We start from the raw sequence: 21,511 nt of genomic DNA, 5'->3' as shown, positions 1-21,511 counted from the left end.
GTCACAATGCCCATATAGGGACAGAAAGTTGGCTGAAACCAGACGTAAACAGTAATGAAATTCTAAACTCAGATTGGAATGTATACCGCAGAGACAGGCTGGACAGTGAAGGGGAAGGCGTGTTTATAGCGATAAGAAGTGCAATAGTATCGAAGGAAATTGACGGAGATCCGAAATGAGAAATAATTTGGGTGAAGGTCACGGGTAAAGCAGGCTCAGACATGGTAACTGGATGTCTCTAGAGGCCCCCTGGCTCAGCAGCTGCTGTGGCTGAGCACCTGAAGGACAATTTGGAAAATATTTCGAGTAGATTTCCCCACCATGTTATAGTTCTGGTTGGAGATTTTAATTTGCCGGATATAGACTGAGAGACTCAAACGTTCATAACGGGTAGCAGGGACAAAGAATCCAGTGAAATTTTTTTAAGTGCTTTATCTGAAAACTACCTTGAGCAGTTAAACAGAGAACCGACTCGTGGCGACAACATATTAGACCTTCTGGAGACAAACACACCCGAACTATTTGAAACAGTTAACGCAGAACAGGGAATCAGCGATCATAAAGCGGTTACTGCATCGATGATTTCAGCCGTAAATAGAAATATTAAAAAAGGTAGGAAGATTCTTCTGTTTAGCAAAAGTGAGAAAAAGCAGATTACAGAGTACCTGACGGCTCAGCACAAAAGTTTTGTCTGAAGTACAGATAGTGTTGAGGATCAGTGGACAAAGTTCAAAACCATCGTACAATATGCGTTAGATGAGTATGTGCCAAGCAAGATCGTAAGAGATGGAAAAGAGCCACCGTGGTACAACAACCGAGTTAGAAAACTGCTGCGGAAGCAAAGGGAACTTCACAGGAAACATAAACATAGCCAAAGCCTTGCAGACAAACAAAAATTACGCGAAGCGAAATGTAGTGTGATGAGGGCTATGCGAGAGGCGTTCAATGAATTCGAAAGTAAAGTTCTATATACTGACTTGGCAGGAAATCCTAAGAAATTTTGGTCTTATGTCAAAGCGGTAGGTGGATCAAAACAAAATGTCCAGACACTCTGTGACCAAAATGGTACTGAAACAGAGGATGACAGACTAAAGGCCGAAATACTAAATGTCTTTTTCCAAAGCTGTTTCACAGAGGAAGACTGCGCTGTAGTTCCTTCTCTAGATTGTCGTTCAGATGACAAAATGGTAAATATCGAAATAGACGACAGAGGGATAGAGAAACAATTAAAGTCGCTCAAAAGAGGAAAGGCCTCTGGACCTGATGGGATACCAGTTCGATCTTACACAGAGTACGCGAAAGAACTTGCCCCCCTTCTTGCAGCGGTGTATCGTAGGTCTCTAGAAGAGCGTAGCGTTCCAAAGCATTGGAAAAGGGCACAGGTCATCCCCGTTTTCAAGAAGGGACGTCGAACAGATGTGCAGAACTATAGACCTATATCTCTAACGTCGATCAGTTGTAGAATTTTGGAACACGTATTATGTTCGAGTATAATGATTTTTCTGGAGACTAGAAATCTACTCTGTAGGAATCAGCATGGGTTTCGAAAAAGACGGTCGTGTGAAACCCCAGCTCGCGCTATTCGTCCACGAAACTCAGAGGGCCATAGACACAGGTTCACAGGTTGATGCCGTGTTTCTTGACTTCCGCAAGGCGTTCGATACAGTTCCCCACAGTCGTTTAATAAACAAAGTAAGAGCATATGGACTATCAGACCAATTGTGTGATTGGATTGCAGAGTTCCTAGATAACAGAACGCAGCATGTTATTCTCAATGGAGAGAAGTCTTCCGAAGTAAGAGTGATTTCAGGTGTGCCGCAGGGGAGTGTCGTAGGACCGTTGCTATTCACAGTATACACAAATGACCTTGTGGATAACATCGGAAGTTCACTGAGGCTTTTTGCGGATGATGCTGTGGTATATCGAGAGGTTGTAACAATGGAAAATTGTACTAAAATGCAGGAGGATCTGTAGCGAATTGACGCATTGTGCAGGGAATGGCAATTGAATCTCAATGTAGACAAGTGTAATGTGCTGCGAATACATAGAAAGATAGATCCCTTATCATTTAGCTACAAAATAGCAGGTCAACAACTGGAAGCAGTTAATTCCATAAATTATCTGGGAGTAGGCATTAGGAGTGATTTAAAATGGACTGATCATATAAAGTTGATCGTCGGTAAAGCAGATGCCAGACTGAGATTTATTGGAAGAATCCTAAGGAAATGCAATCCGAAAACAAAGGAAGTAGGTTACAGTACGCTTGTTCGCCCACTGCTTGAATACTGCTCAGCAGTGTGGGATCCGTACCAGATAGAGTTGATAGAATAGATAGAGAAGATCCAATGGAGAGCAGCACGCTTCGTTACAGGATCATTTAGTAATCGCGCAAGCGTTACGGAGATGATAGATAAACTCTAGTGGAAGACTCTGCAGGAGAGACGCTCAGTAGCTCGGTACGGGCTTTTGTTGAAGTTTCGAGAACATACCTTCACCGAAGAGTCAAGCAGAATATTGCTCCCTCCTACGCATATCTCGCGAAGAGACCATGAGGATAAAATCAGAGAGATTAGAGCCCACACAGAAGCATACCGATAATCCTTCTTTCCACGAACAATACGAGACTGGAATAGAAGGGAGAACCGGTAGAGGTACTCAAGGTGCCCTCCGCCACACACCGTCAGGTGGCTTGCGGAGTATGGATGTAGATGTGGATGTAGATGCAGAGGGAAAGTAGCATTAGTAGTGAGTACATACATATTCATCCACATACCGTTTACGAGAGACAGTTCATTTGCTTTGGTATTACTCGCATGAAATAAATGGAAGCAAGCTGCCATCTGCCAAACAAACGTTAATGGTTTCCTTTTGCACTCTGCCTGTGTAAATTAAATCTGCGTAAAATTGTCAACACTAATTGAGAAAAACAGAAATTCCGACAAAGGAACTTAAACTGCATCCCAGAATCAGAAGATTCGTATCGACAAAGGAAGTAACAACAAAAAATGCAGGAAGACTGTCGGATGCTCGTCAGTGAAAAGCAACTTTCTTTTTCAAAAAGTTGAAGACATTTCACGTGCTAATGCTTTGAATAACCCATTTTTACTAATAAATGGTTAAAAGGGAGACCGAGGTTCATATATGGAATCGATCACCAGTTATTGTCCGCAGCTCGTGGTCTAGTGGCTAGCGTTTCTGCCTCTGGATCACGGGGTCCCGGGTTCGATTCCTGGCCGGCTTGGGGATTTTCTCTGACAGGGGACTTGGTGTTGGTGTTGTCCTCACCATTTCATCATCATCATTCGTGACAGTGGCTCGATTGGATTGCGTGAAAAAACTGGACTGTGTAAAAATTGGGACTCTGTATGGGCGCTGATGACCGCGCAGTTTAGCGCCCCACAAACCAAACATCATCATCATCATCATCATCATCATCACGAATTATTTGAGATAGAAAGAGAGAGATAGTTTCTGAGAGGCAGTTGTGACGAGAAGAAAGCTAAGCGAATAAAAAGTTCGAGAATTCAATATTTTACATATTTATGTACTTACGATACAAATTTTGCATATGTAAGTATTTGAAAATGAACTAAAAGGGAAAAAACACTAATCAATTATTGCAGGGAATTTTACGTATATTTCGGTAGTTCAACTTATTACGGAAAAGACGGACTGAATTGCCTATGAAATTCTCATTAATGAGACGTTTAGCCAAGTATTAAGCAATTAGTTTTCGCCATAATATTACATACAGGCGGTTTAGAGACGCATGTACTTTGAAAAGTTGTATTCATCTCGACATATCAAGGAAATATCATTGTCAGAACTGTTTTTGAAGAAAAGAAAAGCTGTAAAAATAAAGGTCTGACTAAACATATCTTGAAAAAAAAATTAAAATGCTTCGTCTGGAATCAATGTTTAATTTTCCAAACTAAAAGTCAGCACGGAAAGTTCAAGCAACAGTACGAACAAATGGATGTATCTCCAATCCATGGTTTTATTTGAGTAACTTTCACAGCACAGCAAACTAGAGAGGATTATATTGAAGTTTTAGCATTAACTGCTATCTGTCTTGTGCTAAAATCATCTTTTGGAGTGTATTTTATTCTCCAGCGGCTATTCATCATGCAATATAGTGAAAGCTATTTATTGCTTGAAAATCATTACGTTCCGTGATTAATCTGTATTATCGCCACAAGCAGATGCTGCAAGTTGTGGCATTTGTATTTCCGTTAGCACTGTGTATATAGATGCATGATTCTGTGCGCCGTTTGAAGCCCAAGCACCGTATTATTTCAGAAGTTTATAAACACCAAATTGTCGATTGTGATGTATTTCGTGTGCGTCATGAAAACTGAAAAATCGTTTTCGGAACGTATATCCTGTTCTGTCGCTTTGGAGATGTTTGATCCTAATTTTTCTCCTGAAACAAAAACTAAAATACTCAGTGTAGGACTATAAGACTAAAAAATGAAAGAATTCACCTAGGAATTGATAAAAATCCCATATTAATAATAGGACTGAACAGTTTGTTTCTAGTACAAGTGGGTTTCTATGCCATATTTGACCTCAGGGTCAGATTCCTTAAGACAAATCCGTTGGAACATCATGAAAACAACGTTGTCGTGAACGAGGCAAACCTAATTAAGAAACTGGAAGTTCTAAATAATGTGACAGAGACGGGCAGCAGACTTATGAAGGACTAGATTTCATAACTTACAAAAAGCGAGCAATATAAGCAGTAAATGCTTCATGTTGTATCTAAGTATAATCATAAGGTTCCACGCATAACACGACAATTTATCAAAGAATTAGGATTTTTAAATTAAAATGTGATTTCCTCATCACAGATTCATATGTTGTTTTCTTAAAATTAACACAGTATCATTAATAACGAAGATGAATATAAAAAGTTAGTGGTTAATAAGCTACTTCTGAATGATATTTTTGGAGATAAGAAAATAAAAATGTTTTTATGCGATTTTTTGTTCGTTATAACGTAGTGGACAAAATTACACACATCTCATATTTTTGCTAACGGAACCAAACTGAACAAAGAAAAAATAAAGCTTTATAAATAAGAACTACTCTCTTCAGCCACCTACCTGCTGAACCGAGCCCTGCTCCTGTACCTGACCGCCTCCACAGTCATCAAGCGCCAGGCAAATCCAGCGCTCGTTGGTAAAGAAAACCCAATGCCACTGCTGTGGACACTATTCCCATTGTTCATGTTTCCACCTTATTGGCGCACCACGGTGCTAGACAGGGAGGGGTGCACTGTCGTTCTTCAAGGTGCGTTTATGTGTGCATACTTTATGGATGTGTTTGGCAGCAATAACATTGCCGTCATCGTATTTTTAAAATGGCTGCAAAGGACGGCAATTTTGCGGTGTGGCTGGGCAAGATTGCTGATGTTACAGGCTGTTGCAGATAGTTGCCGACGTACTGCCTAGGGGTTGCCGGTGTTCCCCTCCAAGGGTGGAGAGGGCAGTATCTCTCTCTGTCCTTGTCTGCAAATACTTCTCTCTCCCTCTCACCTATGTTCCCTACTTGTCTCACCGAAAGTGCTGCAGTCGCGAATCTGAGCGAAAACAATATCATTTCCCTCCTGTTCGAAACTTCGCACATGTACGTTTAGACACATGTGTTGTAGCTGTTTGTTCTGTACAGTAATAGAGAAGTGGACAAGCGAGGAACTGAAAAATACAAATACAAATGTTTTATTTTATTCCACCGTTGAGCAAATTTTCATGCAATTCGTAATAATAATAATAATAATAATAATAACAATAATAATATTATAAACTTCGACATGACAGATGTTATTAACTACAATATAATAATCCAGAATGGATGCAATACATATCTGTGCAAATGTAAATAACAACAAGAAGTTTCTTAATAGATCAATTACAAGATAAATGATCTACATAGCTCAGTGAATGACAAATAAATAATCAAATATATAATTAACCATAAGTACATGAAACAGTAATAAAAATAGATGCACAGTATGGCATATGTATAGTTTGCAGTTAATTTATAGTTCACTCTCATAAGGAAAGTGGGTCATTTGTCACATACTCAAGGAACTCTTGAGCAGAGTAAATTACTTTACTTTTGATACACCTCGAAAGACCAGTTTTAAATTTATTTACTGGCACTGTGTAGGCATTTTCAGGTAATTTGTTGAAGTAGACAGGACCAAGATATTTGTAGCTGTTGTGGGTCTTCGCAAACCTAGCATATGGCATGTTAATTGTATGTCCACTTCTTAAGTTATGGTCATGAACTGTTCTCCTTAAGTCAAATTTACTCAGATTCTCTTTAACGAAGACAAGGCAGTTGTAAATATGCCGGTCAGGCACTGTCATTCTATTTAGTTTCTTAAAATATGCTCGACAAGATTCATATGGGCTAAGTTCTGCTATGCACCTTATGACATTCTTTTGCCATTTAAACACTCATTTTGAGCCTACAGAATTTCCCCATAATAGTACTCCATAACTCAGGTGTGAATGGAAGAATGCAAAATACGCATGCAACAGAAATTCTTCACTGACACTGCTCCTCAGCTTGTACAGCAGATATATAAAGGGTTTATTTCAATAGTGGTATAAGTCCATTTTCGTTCATTCTGAGATACAGAGTCCTATATACTTGGACATTTCTGGTATCTCAACTGCAGATTTTTCAGCGCTCATTTAACTTTAGGACTCTGTATCTCAGAATGAACAAAAATGGACTTGTACTACTGTTGAAATAAGCCCTTCATATGGCACGTGCCAATTTGCCACATATCTTCACTGTGTGAGTATCCCAGCTGAGCTTTTGATCTATATGAAATCCTAATAATTTTATTGATTTTTTACCATGACTGGGAACATTCAGATTGAATACAATAACTTGAGTTTTACTATTATTCTTCTGCAGTACATTTGCCTCAAACCAAGTAGTGCACCTCTCCATTGCCACTGCCATGCTGCGTTGCACATTTTCAAGACTGCTATCACATGTGATGAATGTTGTATCATCAGCATATAGCACTGCATCACATGATACAACTACAGGTAAATCACTCATATAAATAATGAAAAGGAAAAGTCCAAGAACAGACCCTTGAGGTACACCCTTTACAACTGGGAGACATTCTGATATTTGATTATTTACCTTAACTAACTGTTTTCTATTGTCCAAGTATGACTGAATTAGGCATAGAGCATTCTCTCTCACTCCACAGTGGTAAAGTTTTTTGTGGGGATATTGTGGGAGACCATATCAAAAGCTTTCCTGAGGTCCAACACTGCTGCACAGATAATATCTCTATTTTCAAAACAACTTTATATTTTTGCTACCATACTTTCAACTGTGTTTACTATAGAAAGGCTAGATCTGAAACCATACTGTGAGGAGGTGAGTATATTATTATGTTCAAAATATTGACTCATCTGCTTATGCATGCAGTATTCTATTATTTTTGACATTATGGGTATAAGTCATATTGGTCGATAGTTATCTGGTGATGCTATATCTCCTTTCTTATGTACTAGTGTAACAACATATATTTTTAAACATTCAGGATAATTACCTTCATTTAAAATTTTGTTGATTATTTTAGTCAGTGGCGTTACAATTTGATTTCTGCTATATTTAATAACATAATTTGAGAGACCATAGTAATCCTCTGCTCTAGAATTAACTGAGCTTAGCTATTGATTCATTGACCATCTTCTCAGTTACACAAGTCCAGCGAAAGCTGTCTCTCTGATTATTGTTCATTTCTGGCTGCAGTGCTCAAGTTCTCCAATATGCTGTTATCTGATTGAGGACTGACAAAATGCGCATTTAGAATATCAGGTGGAATTGGTGTCTGGTATACTTTATCATCACAATTTGTTTCTGTTTTAATAATTTCCCATGCAGCTTTGCATTTATTTACTCTACGATCCATCTACGACCAGAGCTATGGGACGTCGATATCGAGTGTACTAAAATCGCAGTCTGAGAAAACAATTGGTCAGCTGTTCCGGTAAGTTCAGAATCACGGTTGATGGAGCGTATCCGGACAGTCGTGACCAATTTTCGTCCAAAGCGCTAGGCAAGTTCATTCGTTTGTTCGGAAGAGGAGGCCAGCAGTGTCTGCCATCAATGTAGACGGGTCGGCAATGACAGAATCTAGGCGCGCGCCCTGCAATCTTTCTCAAACGATTTCACATGAACTATTCGGTAAAAAAAGTTCGTTTCTGCTTTACTTGTAGCTTTCTTTATATGTCAGGTTCATTATGACGTGCGCATCGTTTTGTTAATGATCATAGTTATTGTGATATTTACTCGGAAGTAAGACACTGCCCGAAATTCGAAAAAGTTTTCAGTGTTGCCGCTATGATTTTGCGTTTGGTGCATATTACAAAATATGGTTGTTGCATTTCAAATTTAGCTAACGTATTAGATTTTTCTTTATACTTGGGTGGAGGTCTCAATCTGTCAACAATACCGAGAAAACTGATGTGACGTAGGAGACTCATCTGCAATCGCACCGCGCCATTGATAAACCTAGAGTGAAATACCCACAACATTCCTCATGTTTCATAAACGATTTGAGATACCGAAAAGAGATGTTAGCAAATTATAGCACGCAAAGATGAGAGTATTTTGCCATATTGTTATTACGCAGAACTTCATTATTTACTGTGTTATTCCACTAACTTGCAGCCTCTCCCCGATCTTATTCAATCTATATATTGAGCAAGCAGTAAAGGAAACAAAAGAAAAGTTTGGAGTAGGTATTAAAATCCAGGGAGAAGAAATAAAACTTTGAGGTTCGCAGATGACATTGTAATTCTGTCAGAGACAGCAAAGGACTTGGAAGAGCAGTTGAACGGAATAGACATTGTCTTGAAAGGAGGATATAAGATGAACATCAACAAAAGCAAAACGAGGATCATGGAATGTATTCGAATTAACTCGGTTGATGCTGAGGGAATTAGATTAGGAAATGAGACACTTAAAGTAGTAAAGGAGTTTTGCTATTTGGGGAGCAAAATAACTGATGATGGTCGAAGTGGAGAGGATATAAAATGTAGACTGGCAATGGCAAGGAAAGCGTTTCTGAAGAAGAGAAATTTGTTAACATCGAGTATAGATTTAAGTGTCAGGAAGTCGTTTCTGAAAGTATTTGTATGGAGTGCTACATGTATGGAAGTGAAACATGGACGATAAATATTTTTTGGACGCGGAGAAAATAGAAGCTTTCGAAATGTGGTACTACAGAAGACTGCTGAAGATTAGATGGGTAGAGGAGGTATTCAACAGGATTGGGGAGAAGAGGAGTTTGTGGTACAACTTGACTAGAAGAAGCGATCAGTTGGTAGGACATGTTCTGAGGCATCAAGGGATCACCAATTTAGTATTGGAGGGCAGCGTGGAGGGTAAATATCGTAGAGGGAGACCGAGAGATGAATACACTAAGCAGATTCAGAAGGATGTAGGTTGCAGTAGGTACTGGGAGGTGAACAAGCTTGCAGTGGATAGAGTAGCATGGAGAGCTGCATCAAACCAGTCTCAGGACTGGAGACCACAATAACAACAACATTCCACTAACTACAGACGTTTTCGATGAAAGAATGTAGTTTCCGCTCCATGCTTTCACTTGCATGGTGTTGTACAGTTCCGCGCGCCGTTGATGGATTTCTTGTGGTACCAGCACAAATTTTGTGCCGACGGCGAGCGGTTAGGACTTCTAGGACGACAGGTGGTGCGTCGTCTGTGATGTGTAGTAGGCTCCGCTAGCCGCGACTGGAGCGCTGCTGGTGTCACCGCAGACGTGTTGTCAATGTTTACACGTTTCTTGCTCGATATACACTCCTGGAAACTGAAATAAGAACACCGTGAATTCATTGTCCCAGGAAGGGGAAACTTTATTGACACATTCCTGGGGTCAGATACATCACATGATCACACTGACAGAACCACAGGCACATAGACACAGGCAACAGAGCATGCACAATGTCGGCACTAGTACAGTGTATATCCACCTTTCGCAGCAATGCAGGCTGCTATTCTCCCATGGAGACGATCGTAGAGATGCTGGATGTAGTCCTGTGGAACGGCTTGCCATGCCATTTCCACCTGGCGCCTCAGTTGGACCAGCGTTCGTGCTGGACGTGCAGACCGCGTGAGACGACGCTTCATCCAGTCCCAAACATGCTCAATGGGGGACAGATCCGGAGATCTTGCTGGCCAGGGTAGTTGACTTACACCTTCTAGAGCACGTTGGGTGGCACGGGATACATGCGGACGTGCATTGTCCTGTTGGAACAGCAAGTTCCCTTGCCGGTCTAGGAATGGTAGAACGATGAGTTCGATGACGGTTTTGATGTACCGTGCACTATTCAGTGTCCCCTCGACGATCACCAGTGGTGTATGGCCAGTGTAGGAGATCGCTCCCCACACCATGATGCCGGGTATTGGCCCTGTGTGCCTCGGTCGTATGCAGTCCTGATTGTGGCGCTCACCTGCACGGCGCCAAACACGCATACGGCCATCATTGGCACCAAGGCAGAAGCGACTCTCATCGCTGAAGACGACACGTCTCCATTCGTCCCTCCATTCACGCCTGTCGCGACACCACTGGAGGCGGGCTGCACGATGTTGGGGCGTTAGCGGAAGACGGCCTAACGGTGTGCGGGACCATAGCCCAGCTTCATGGAGACGGTTGCGAATGGTCCTCGCCGATACCCCAGGAGCAACAGTGTCCCTAATTTGCTGGGAAGTGGCGGTGCGGTCCCCTACGGCACTGCGTAGGATCCTACGGTCTTGGCGTGCATCCGTGCGTCGCTGCGGTCCGGTCCCAGGTCGACGGGCACGTGCACCTTCCGCCGACCACTGGCGACAACATCGATGTACTGTGGAGACCTCACGCCCCACGTGTTGAGCAATTCGGCGGTACGTCCACCCGGCCTCCCGCATGCCCACTATACGCCCTCGCTCAAAGTCCGTCAACTGCACTTACGGTTCACGTCCACGCTGTCGCGGCGTGCTACCAGTGTTAAAGACTGCGATGGAGCTCCGTATGCCACGGCAAACTGGCTGACACTGACGGCGGCGGTGCACAAATGCTGCGCTGCTAGCGCCATTCGACGGCCAACACCGCGGTTCCTGGTGTGTCAGCTGTGCCGTGCGTGTGATCATTGCTTGTACAGCCCTCTCGCAGTGTCCGGAGCAAGTATGGTGGGTCTGACACACCGGTGTCAATGTGTTCTTTTTTCCATTTCCAGGAGTGTATCTCGGTGACCCTCGGCCGGCCAAAATTAATAGTAGCCTAAACTTTTTCGTAGATGGTATAGTATTCAACACTGAACTGCCAAAGAAAGTGGTATAGGCATGCGTATTCAAATACAGAGATATATTCATGAGCCTACTCGAAGCGTAAATGGTTGCGAAAGCATACGTGACTTCTTAGCTATAAATAATACTGGACAAATAGGGAGTATCATGACGAATACAGGGATTAGCGACCACAAGGCAGTTGCTGCTAGGCTGAATACCGTAATACCCACAACCATCAAATTAAACGCAAAGTATGAGTACATCTATTTAAAAAAAGCTGATGAAAATGCTCTTAACGCCTTTTTAAGATACAGTCTCCACTCCTTCCGATCTGTACAGTAGACGTAGAAAAGATGTAGAATGATTTCAAAGAGATGGTATCGATGGCAATTGAGAGATATATACCACATAAACTAATAAGTGATGGTGCTTATCCCCCATGGTACACAAAACGGGTCAGATCGTTGTTGCTGAAGCAACGAAAAAAGCGTGCCAAATTTTTAAAAAACGCAAATTCCCGAAGATTGGCAAAGTTTTGCGGAAGTTCGAAATATAGCGCGTACTTCAGTGCGAGATGCTTTTAATAATTTCCACAACGAAACTCTGTCTCGGAATCTGGCAGAAAACTGAAAGAGATTCTGGTCGTATATAAAGCACACCAGTGGCAAGACGAAATCAAGACCTTCACTTTGCGATAACAACGGTGAAGTCACTGATGACAGTGACAGCAAAGCAGAGTTATTGAACATGGTTATCCGAAACTCCTTCACCAAAGCAGACGAAGTAAATATTCCCGAATTCCAATCAAGAACAACTGCGAAGATGAGAAATATAGAAGTAGATATCCTCGGTGTAGCAAAGCAGCTTAAATCACTTAATAAAGACAAGGCTTCCGGTTCAGATGTATACCAGTCAGGTTCCTTGCAGAGTATGCAGCTGCAATAGCTCCATATTTAGCAGTTATATACAACCGCTTGCTCGCAGAAAGTTCCGTATCTAATGACTGGAAAGTTGCTCAAGTCACACCAATACCCCAAAAGGGAAATAGGAGTAATCCGCTGAATTATAGGCCCATATCACTAACGTCGATTTGCAGTAGGGTTTTGAAACATATTCTGTATTCGAACATTATGAAGTACCTCGAAGAAAACGATTCATTGACACATAGCACGGATTCAGAAAATGTCGTTCTTGCGGATCATAAGTAGATCTTAATACTCATGAAGTAATGAGTGCTATCGACAGGGGATGTCAAATTGACTCCATATTTTTAGATTTTCAGAAGACTTTCGACACTGTTCCTCACAAGCGTCTTCTAACCAAACCGTGTGCCTATGGAATATCGCCACAGTTGTGCGATTGGATACGTGATTTCCTCTCAGAAACATCACAGTTCGTAGTAATAGACGGAAACTCATCGAGTAAAGCAGAAGTAATATCCGGCGTTCCCCAAGGAAGTGTTACAGGCCCTCTATTGTTCCTGATCTATATTAACGACTTAGGAGACAATCTGAGTAGCCCTCTTAGATTATTTGCCGATGATGGTGTCATTTACCGTCTTGTAAAGTCATCAGATGACCAAAATGAATTGAAAATTGATTTAGATAAGATATCTGTAAGGTGCGAAAAGTGGCAATTGACCCTGAATAAAGAAAAGTGTGAAGTTATTCACATGAGTGCTAAAAGAAATCCGCTAAATTTCGATTACGCGAAAAGTCACACAAATCTGAAAGCTGTAAATTCGCTTCCCGCTTCCGGGTTCTCGGGTTCGATTCCCGGCAGGGTCAGGGATTTTCTCTGCCTCGTGATGACTGGGTGTTGTGTGATGTCCTTAGGTTAGTTAGGTTTAAGTAGTTCTAAGTTCTAGGGGACTGATGACCATAGATGTTAAGTCCCATAGTGTCAGAGCCATTTGAACCACTTTGTAAATTCAACTAAATACTTAGGGATTGAAATTACAAATGACCTAAATTGGAAGGATCACATAGATAATATTGTGTGTAAAGCAAACCGAAGACTGTGATTCATTGGCAGAACACTTAGAAGGTGCAACAGGTCTACTAAAGAGACTACTTACATTCACTTGTCCGCCCTACTCTGGAGTATTGCTGTGCGGTGTGGGATCCGTAGCAGGTGGGACTGACGGATGATATTGAAAAAGTTCAAAGGAGGGCGGATCGTTTTGTATTATCGCGAAGTAGGGGAGATAGTGCCACAGACAAGATACGTGAATTGGAGTGGCAATCATTAAAACAAAGGCATTTTTCGTTGCAACGGGATCTTCTCATGAAATTTCAATCACCAGTTTTCTCCTGCTATTGCGAAAACATTCTGTTGGCACACACCTACAGAGGGAGAAATGATCATCACAATAAAATAAAGGGAAATCAGGGCTCGCACTGAAAAATTTAAGTGCACGTTTTTCCCGCGCGCCGTTCGAGAGTGGAACGGTAGAGAGACAGTTTGAAGGTGGTTCATTGAACCCTCTGCCAGGCACTTAATTGTGAATAGCAGAGTAATCACGTAGGTGTAGATGTAAACAGGCTGAATACGGCGCTGCGGTCGACAACGCCTATATAAGATAAGTGTACGTCGCAGTTGTTAGATCGGTTACTGCTGCTACAATGGCAGGTTATCAATATTCAAGTGAGTTTGAACATGGTGTTATAGTCGGCGCACGAGAGATGGCATACAGCATCTCCGAGGTAACCATGAAGTGGGGATTGTCCCTACGACTACTTCACGAGAGAACCGTGAATATCAGGAATCCGGAAATCACCAAATCTCCGACATGGCTGCAGCTGGAAAAAGATCCTGCAAGAACTGAACCAACGACATCTGAAGAGAATGGTTCAACGTGCAACCTCCCGCAAATTTTTGCACTTTTGGAGCCGAAGGCCCTCTCGTGTACCCTTGATGACTGCACGAGACGAAGCTTTACGCCTCGCCTGGACCTGTCAACAATGACATTGGACTATTGAGGACTGGAAACATGTTGCCTGGTCGGCCGAGTCTCGTTTCAAATTGTATAGAGCGGATAGACGTGTACGGGTATGGAGACAACCTCAGGACTCCATGGGCCTTGCATGTAAGCAGGGGACTGCTCAAGCTGTTGGAGGCTCTGTAATGGTGTAGGGGGTCTGCAGTTGGAGTGATATGGGACCCCTGATACGTCCAGATACGACCCTGACAGGTGACACGTATGTAAGCATCCTGTCTGATCACCTTTATCCATTCATGTCCACTGTGCATTCCGACGGACTTGGGCAATTCCAGCAGGACAATGCGACACTGGCCACCAAACCTCCCAGACATGAGCATTATTGAGTATATCTGGGATGCCTTGCAACGTGCTGTTCAGAAGAGATCTCCGCCCCATCGTACTCTTATGGATATGTGGACAGACCTGCACGATTCATGGTGTCAGTTCCCTCCAGCACTACTTCAGACATTAGTCGAGTCCATGCCACGTCGTGTTGCGGCACTTTTGCGTGCTCACGGCGGTCCTAGACGATATTTGGCAGGTGTACCAGTTTCTTTGGCTTTTCAGTGTATAACAAAATACTGTTTGAAAAAAATCTGAGTAAATATTGATCTTGATAAGATTTCAAAACTGTTTAAAAAGAGACAACTCGTTTTAAATGTTCAGAAATGTAAAATTGTGCGGTTCACAAAGTGGAAAAAAAAGAACTTGTATCCTGTGACCACAATGCCAATGAGCCGCAACGGATACATGTCAAGTATCACAAATATCTGGGCGTCAACATTTGTAGTGACGTGAAATGGAATGCTCACGTAGTCTCAGTCACAGTTAAAGCAGATAGACTTTTGATTGACAGGATTCAGAGAAACTGAAATCGGTCTACTAGGGGATTGCTTACGAAACACTCGCGCCAGCCGTTCTAGAATATTGCTCAAGCGTACGAGACACGTTCCAAATAGAGCTAGGAGGGATATTAAATATATAAAGAGCAACATGTATATTTAAAGGTTTATTTGATCTATGGGAGAGCTTCACCACTAGGTGATTAATCTAGGAGTCCAATACAAATCTTTAAGTATAGCTTCCATAAGCACTGCGAAGACAAGATTATACCTTATAGTTACACCGCTCGCAGAGGCGTTTAAGCTATCATTCCTTCTACGTGCGATATGTGAATGGAGCCGTAATTGATACAATTGGAAGTACACTCCGTCATTCACATAAAAGTGTCTTGCAGAGTACAGATATAGATGTAGATACAGGCCTGTGAACCATTTCATTTAATTAAGCGGGGGGGGGGGAGGGGGGGGAGGAGGAAGGTTCTATTTCTTTCCCCGTGTTTGTACTCTCTGATCTTACGCTTCATCTATAATGACTTCGTCGTAGACGGCACGTTATAGCCTAATCTTTTTTTTTTCTCTCTGACATTTGAATCAATTCACCCAGGTAGTTACAGGAGTAGTATTTTAATGTGGGATTCGGATACTCGGGTATTTTAAGGATTTTTATCACAAAAAGGCGATCATAACAAGATGTTGAAATCATATTAAGTGCCAGAAGGAAAACTAAATACAATCTTGAAGCCCAGGTCAAAACTTTGAATAAGAAACCTGACATTCATTGAGCCAGCTTCGTTGTGCGAGACAGCGTGTGATGATGAATATTATCTTGTGCCTAAGTTGTTTTTCTTGGAACCACTATCAGTCGGACCGATGTTTATTACAGTGAATCATCAAGTCGGGTGCCAAGTAGTAAAACCAATCGGTGCATGTATAAATGCTGGATACATTTACTGTAAAGCAAGTAGTGACCCAGTAAAAGCAGCGTAAAGCAGTGTTTATGTTTAACCAGAATGGTCTAAAACTCCTTGATTTCTGTATTCCTATTTGACCTGTATCTATGGTATTACAAAATATTTCCATATGGCTCATCAAAGACAGGTTCCCTCGTATTGTTTGTAGCATACAGTATCCGATCCTAGCGAGTAAATCGGTAAAAAATGAACATAAAGTCGATAAAGTGTACGACACACTTTCTAAAGTAGCTTATGTTTTTCCTCAGCATTCGAGCTATCTCCATACCAAAATATCAAAGTCGGTTCAGTGGTTTAGTCGTGAAAGCGTAACGGAATAACTTTATATGTTATAATGTTATACATGTTTAAGAAAAGCTTTTATTGCTCAATTTTATGGACCAAATACTATTTGTATGAAGGCCTCTCGAAGGCAAATTATGTACATAAAATGCAACAAATAAATAAATGATTTTTCAGAATAAAACGAAAAACATGAGCCTTTTTAAGGCCCTCTTTAATAAATCGGACCCTCCCCCCCCCCCCCCCCCCCCCCTTTTGATAATATCCTGGCTACGTCCATGAGTCCGTAACTCGCTTTTATGAAACATTGAGCCTTTGAAGCGTCTTTTCAATCACGGGAAGTGTTTCGTAAGAATCACGAGCTGCATGAGTTTTTAGAGCTGCGGAACATTTTGAGAATCTTGGCAGTGGTACTGATTTCAGTGAGCCTGTGTTATCATTGTACAAAAAAAAGTCAGCATTCCGTTGCAGATTTTTATTCCTTCAAATAAGCGTTTCGGGGTTTCACAAGAAAATAATCTGAAGATTGGGACTTTGTGAAACCCCGACCTAGTCATTTGAAGAAATAAAAATTTCCATATGGAAGTTAACTTTCTTTCTTTGTTAATGCAGAACATGTACTCCTCTTCGTACCCCTAGCTGCATCCCTGCATTTCTGGAATACCCTGTGGCCGACAGCATTAGATAAATGGAATAGAAATTAAAAAAACAAAAACTAAAAATAAGCTTCTCTTTTCAGACACCTCCGTTGGAGAATAACTGGAAATATGGCGTCATTTCCTAAAGAAAAACTCAATTTCGCTGCGTTTGTTGGTACCTTTAGTAGGAAGCATAAAATGATGTACTGCAACACTCGGCGCAGAAACTAACAGTGACGGACTAGTGCAGATAATTGTTAATAAACGTGGAACGTTACTGCCCAGTATGTGAATGGCTTATTTCCTTCAATCTAGTACTTGTTCCGTCCGTAGGGACTTTAAAGATGAACGTAGGTACCTTTCATGTGTCGTGTAGGGACATAGCCAATGAGTGGGCTGCACTGAATTCCGAACGATAAGACTTTATTTATGAAACAGTTGCGGGCCGCAGGGAGAAGGCGCGGGGGCGGCATGCGGCCCGCGAATCGCGTCATGGCGACCGCTGGTCCATAGAAATGTTACCAATAGCAGCACCGTTGATTTCCGTAAATGTTGTTGTTAAATAAATTGTATGAAGGAGGGTCAGATTATATGGTTTTACAACTTACGTATAGCACTAGCATTTGGTATGCCCTAAACCAGGTACTGTTCTAGGGATGGGATCTGCGTAGCGAGAGAGCTGGGTGGGTGGGGGGAGGTGGGGGGTAGAGAGAAGTCACAGTTTCTCACTTTCTTCTCCCAACCATTACCAAATGTAACATGCTGTCACTTCCAGATTTAACGTTCCACAAATGGCTAGTGTCGGTCTCACAGATCGCTAGCGTTTATTGTTACTCCGTTGCTAATACATAGGGGTGGGGTAGGAGATTACAGCCTTGTCTAGTTGTTCTTCCCCGAAGCCGACGTAGTTTCCTTTGTCAGTAGTCACTTGAATGTGACGTGGACCTACAGCATACTATCACTGCTTCTTTTGTGGTCTCTAGGACCGCACATGGGACTTTGCGTTATGGATTCAGTAGCCAGATCTTTGTCTACTGACTTTGAGGATACTACTTTAAAATGGATCACGTGAGGCAATACTGACCTTACGACTTAACTTAGAAGGAAGATTAAGGAAAGGCAAACCTACGTTTCTAGCATTTGTAGACTTAGAGAAAGCTTTTGACAATGTTGACTGGAATACTCTCTTTGAAATTCTAGAGGTGGCAGGGGTAAAATACAGGGAGCGAAAGGCTATTTACAATTTGTACAGAAAACAGATGGCAGTTATAAGCGAAGCAGTGGTTGGGAAGGGAGTGAGACAGGGTTGTAGCCCCTCCCCGATCCTATTCAATCTGTATATTGAGCAAGCAGTAAAGGAAACAAAAGAAAAATTCGGAGTACGTATTAAAACCCATGGAGAAGAAATAAAAACTTTGAGGTTCGCCGATGACATTGTAATTCTGTCAGAGACAGCAAAGGACTTGGAAGAGCAGTTGAACGGAATGGACAGTGTCTTGAAAGGAGGATATAAGATGAACATCAACAAAAGCAAAACGAGGATCATGGAATGTAGTCGAATTAGTTCGGGTGATGCTGAGGGAATTAGATTAGGAAATGAGACACTTAAAGTGTCTCACCGAGGGTTGAGTGTAGTAGAAAAAAGAGTAAGAGTCTTTGTAGAAATGTTGGAAAAACGCAAAACATACTCCACCCATGACCCCGCCCCCCCCCCCCCAAAAAAAAGAGAGAGACGCCTTATGTTTGTCATTGCTGCAAAAATACCATCTAATTTGACTTATCTACAAAAATTTCCACCTCGTGCAAGGAAAACCTCTGAGATGGAAACTAAAAGCCTGAAAAAGTACTAGTGTAATTTTCAGTTTTTGATTGTTTAGAGGGAGATTTTTCTGTTTTTGTTGTTACACTATAATAAACAATAAACGATGGCAAAACTTAAAGTTAAGGTGCAGTTGTTTGAGTTTTTATATCATTAACATTATCATGTAATATTATGTTGATTTTGTGCAGTTTTTTACTTAAATGCATTTTTTGTAAAAATGAACTTTAAAATTTTTTTAGATATATTTTTTGTATGGTATTAATGTAATCTTTCACGTAAAACACTGAACTATATCACTGAAATTGCTAAATGCAATTTTTATGGCTATTTAAATATAGCAGTCTGTCAGACCACACCTGGAACAGAGTGTGACAAGAAAATGGCCAGGGAAGCTAGGGGTTAATAATAACTAGTGAACGCGGGAATGCTTCGCAGTTGCGAAATGTGTATGGGAATTTGACATAGGTCTTAATCTCCTTCTCTCCCCTTCCTCTGTCTATTTCCTCTCTCCCTCCCCCCTTCCCCCTCCTCCGTCTCTCTCTCTCTCTGACTTCAGCCTTGTTTATTGTTGTCACCAATGAACCCTTCATTGGGGACTGAAGTCGCTGAAAAGGGACGGGTAAGATGTTTGGGATCATTGATGACGGAATATGAAAGATCTATCCTGCTACTGGATTTGTGAGGACAGTAGTTTCAATGCCAACGTTTCGCACAGTTTTAATCTGCAAACGGGTCGAATTACAAAGTTTCCGACGATTCAGATTCTTCAAGAGGTGTTCTTATCATAAACCGATACTGTAGGATCAGGTTTCACATAGGAACCCACGTCTGTAAACGTCATCCAACGATGCTTCAGAGCGTCAACGTTGTAGGCGCCAGCGCCTATAAATGTACGAGGGTCACTCCAAAAGAAATGCACACTATTTTTGTAAAAATGCAGTTTTCATTCTGCATGTGTGAAAGTTTTACAGTGTGCAGATACGTCCTTCCCGCTTGTTTTCAAACTTAGTTCAACCTGTTCCCGTGAGTGGCGCCGTCACAACATGTCTTCAAGATGGCTGCTACACTTGACGTTCGTCAGAAGCAACGTGCTGTCATAGAATTCCTGTGCTGTGAAAACGAGACAGTAGGAAACATCCACAAGAGGTTGAAAACGGTGTATGGAGATGCTGCTGTCGATCGCAGTACAGTTAGTCGGTGGGTAAGCAGGTTACGTGATGAAAGCAGGCACAGTAATATTGAGGATTGTCCTCTCAGCGGCAGGCCTCGTACTGCACACACTCCAGACAATGTGCAGAGAGTTAACGAATTGGTGACTGCTGACAGACACATCACAGTGAACGAATTGTCACGCTACATTGGGATTGGGGAAGGAAGTGTTTGCAGAATACTGAAAGTGTTGGCGTTAAAAAAAGTTTGTGCCAGGTGGGTTCCCAGGATGTTGACAGTGGCTCATAAAGAAACAAGAAAAACCGTATGCAGCGAACTTTTGGAACAGTAAGAGAATGGTGGAGATGAATTTCTTGGAAGTAATGTGACAGGTGATGTAATATGGCTCCATCATTTTTCACCAGAGACGAAGAGGCAATCAATGGAGTGGCATCATGCAAATTCACCCTAGAAAAAAAATTCAAAACCACACCTTCTGCTGGAAAAGTTATGGCTACGGTGTTTTTCGGTTCCGAAGGACTCTTGCTTGTGGACATTATACCAAGTGGAACCACCATAAATTATGATGTATACGTGACGACACTGAAGAAACTTCAAGCTCGACTGAGTCGTGTTTGACCACATCGGCAAAAGCAGGATGTTTTGCTGTTGCACTACAATGTTCGGCCACATGTCAGTCAAAAAACCATGGAAGCGATCACAAAACTCAGATGGACAACAGTGAAACACTCGCCTTGCAGTCCAGACCTGGCTCCATGTGACTATCATCTCTTTGGGAAACTCAAAGACTCTCTATGTGGAACAAGGTTTGAAGATGATGACTCCCTTGAGCATGCTGCCAAACAGTGGCTCCAACAGGTTGGTCCAGAATTTTACCGTGTGGGTGTACAGGCGCTGGTTCCAAGATGGCGTAAGGCAGTTGAGAGGGATGGAAATTATGTGAAGAAATGAAAATATTGTTCCTAAAAGATGTATATACACAGTGGAAAACTTTCAAACATGTAGAATAAAAGATGAATTTTTAAAAAAAATTGTGTGCATTTCTTTTGGAGTGACGCTCGTATGATGATATGATGATGTTACAAACTTTCTAGAATGATGGAGAAAGAAAAAATTTATCAGTTTTAGGTAAAAGTCACCGTAGCGGAGACGCAGCAGTCGACAGTTATAAGCAGAAACTATTCTGATACCTCTGACAGTGGAATACTCATACCGATACTGTTGTTGCTAAGATTGCAGGGAAGGCAACGTTTAGAGGTGTTAGTATGGACCGAAACAAGAAAAAAAGGCTAGTAAACATGTTATCTAAATTGCTGCCTTAAGAGCTTTGAGCACATATTGAACACAAGTGATGTGTTTCACAGTAGCGAAGATGAACAAGTGCTCATGGCTCCTCAGGTGTGCATTTTAGAGCCTATGTTTACTTGACATTTTTTCCTTGTTTTGGTTCATACTAACACATCTCACAGTTGCCT

General features: G+C 41.7%; 1 protein-coding gene across 1 annotated transcript in view; it reads left to right on the top strand.

Moving 5' to 3' along the window:
* LOC124619412 overlaps window positions 1-21,511 on the top strand; it is a 311,922-nt gene that overhangs the window by 49,050 nt on the left and 241,361 nt on the right. The window lies entirely within an intron of this gene.

This window comes from Schistocerca americana, chromosome 6 (assembly GCF_021461395.2).
Source record: "Schistocerca americana isolate TAMUIC-IGC-003095 chromosome 6, iqSchAmer2.1, whole genome shotgun sequence".
Taxonomy (NCBI): Eukaryota; Metazoa; Arthropoda; class Insecta; order Orthoptera; family Acrididae; genus Schistocerca; species Schistocerca americana.
Note: the sequence above shows the minus strand (reverse complement) of the source record. Positions and strands in the feature narration are given on the sequence as shown.